Source organism: Saccostrea cucullata, unplaced genomic scaffold, assembly GCF_032062105.1.
Source record: "Saccostrea cucullata isolate Sc308-1 unplaced genomic scaffold, CSIRO_AGI_Scuc_v1 ctg67, whole genome shotgun sequence".
NCBI classification, from domain to species: Eukaryota; Metazoa; Mollusca; class Bivalvia; order Ostreida; family Ostreidae; genus Saccostrea; species Saccostrea cuccullata.
The window spans coordinates 87,481-90,329 of NW_026929387.1; positions in this window are offsets into that span (position 1 = coordinate 87,481).

The window sequence follows — 2,849 nt, forward strand, 5'->3', positions numbered from 1 at the left end:
TTTGTTTTAAAAAATTGTGAAATAATTATTGTAATCCTCTCTGATTAAAGAGTTACTCTGTTAAGGCCTTATAATACTGGAACGACTTATAATACTCTTGACTCCGATATTCTTTTATGACCAAATACTCATACATTCCCCAAAACATGGATTTTATACATTCCAAGAAAGTTTGATTTAAAAGATATTTTTGACACGAAGAAATTTTAAATATCGGTATGATTACAGAATATTTTATCGAGCCTTGAATATTTATTGTTGTTATGATTTAGTATGGTAATACTTATTTCTATGTTTTCTTTGTTTTTTTGTGATATTTTTTTTCATATTGTGTTAAATAAAATTTTCATCAATATTTATTTGTTTGATCTATTAAGAATTATCTATATTCAGTTTACAAAGTTTTTGAGTCAAGGAAGTATATAGTATTGACATAAAAATATTAAAAAATGTCGTAAAGGAGAAACCATCCTTTCTTAATTAATTTTAGTTTAAGGACTGATGATATGTTCCTCAATAATATATGATTTTTTCCAAGATTTTGTCATTGAAGTATTGCTAATAAATATGTTTACTCAAAAAATACTGAGGAACCTTTCCAGGCATTTGTGCAAAATAGCATAGGGTTGTGTTTCTTATATAATCCTTTTGGGTAAAAAACTCAATTTCCAAAATTTGATCTTTTAGAATTTTGATTTTTTTTATTAATGAAAATGGTTTAGAAATCAAAATGTAATTAAAATTTAGAATATTTTTCATATATTTCAAGAATATATTAAATTAAAGTTGATCATTCTGTATTATTCTTAATTTTAACTCAGTGGCATAAAAAAATAATTAATTTTATTTTAAGGACAGATGATACGTTCCTCAATAATATATGATTTTTTCCTATATTTTGTCATTGAAGTATTACTACTTAAATATGTTTACTCAAAAAAGACTGAGGTACCTTACCAGGCATTTGTGCAAGATAGCATAGGGTTGTGTTTCTTATATAATCCTTTTGGGAAAAAACTCAATTTCCAAAATTTGATTTTTTAGAGTTTCAATTTTTTAATAATGAAAATGGTTTAGAAATCAATATGTAATTAATATTTAGAATATTTTTCATATATTTTAAGATGAGACAAAACAAATATTGTCTGACCTTAATGGTTTTTCGACGTAGAGAACTGGATTAAACTGGTGTATGGAAAGGTGTCACGTGGTCATATAAGATTCATTTAATGATAAATATTCTAGAAATATCAGTTTATCAATTTATCGGTCTGTTGTGGACTAAAGAACCAAAATCAGGCTTTTTTTCTACAATAAAAAGGGAATGAAATATTTATTCCTGAGATCTTGCAGTCCTTGCAGTCCTTTTCAATTTAATGTGAATTACATGTAAAGGTTATGCTCCGCAGAATACATGTATATATTTGATATATATATTAAATAACTATAGATTCTGAATGTTTCATATTTTTCCTAATACAAAAAATAACCAGTTATGTTATCCGAATTTTCTTTACTACAATTAAATAATTTACTGAGTTATTAATGTTACCAAAAAATAAAAACAAAATATGACATGTATTCAATTCCTCATATTTCTTTAAAATAAAATTAAATCTTTTCATATATTTTTCAAGTGCTTAAAAGGCTTACACCTTTATTGCAATTTTTGCTTACATTTTTATTTTTTTTTTTTTTATTTTTCTTTTTTTTTTTTTTTTTTGAAAAAAGCTTTAATGAATGGAATTCATTTGAAAAATCGTAGAATTCAGTTACAAAAACATTCCCTACAACATTACTTCAAACGCTTATACAAGTGTTTATAAAGATGGAGTTTGAATGCTTACGTTCAATTTCACTCTGCACGTATCACTGAGAACGGACGGACAATACTTTTGAGTTGGTTTTGATTTCTAACATTTCTACGCAGAATTCCCTTGATTATAGTTTAAATATCGTTCACTGAACAACAAAATTTCCATTTTTTCTTTGTGTAAGTAAAGGGGTGTGTGTTAATCAGATGTGTCAGGAAATACGTAGTTTTAATAATTTTTTAAATCCTGCTATTATAATATTTTAATAGTTTTAAATGCTCTAGCAAAATATTATAGTTTTTATATTTCTTTGATAAATCAACATGAATATAAAAATATGATGCAATTTCGAAAAACAAAACCAACAACCGCACTTTGATAAATTGCTTATGACAAATATTGAAAATTATATCAACATTGTAAGTTTTAGAGTACATTATTTTCATTATGTAAATCAAATATGCGAGTACCATAAGAGAGGACAGAGGCATATTTATGAATTTGTGACTGTAATGAAAAATTGGCAGCTTTTATTATTTTAAATATTAATGTATAAGTAAATTTTCTGCTTGAACTTAAAGTAAAATTTAAAAAAAATATACAATTTGCAAAACATGCCAGATAACATAATATCTTATGGAAAAGGTTAAAAATGACTATCTTAACTTTAAACATTAATAAACAAGGCAGCATAAATGAAATAAGAACTTTTTTTATTTCTCCCAAAAACAAGAAAACAAACAAGAATTTTTCCTGAAGACTACTCTTTTAACAATAAACATTTTCTTAAGCATACAAATATGATTTAACAGTCACTAATTTACGAAGATCATTTTAATTAATGTAAACATATTGAACTGATACAAAATCAACTAATCTTCTAAACTCAGTAATAAAATGAATTTAAATAAAAACAATGTAATCGCAAAAATTTACATTTTTTTTTAATACACCGTTCTGCTTATTTTTTTAATTATATTTAACAGCTTAAAATTAATCGAATCTTCAGCAAAATATCTATCGTTAATGAATGAT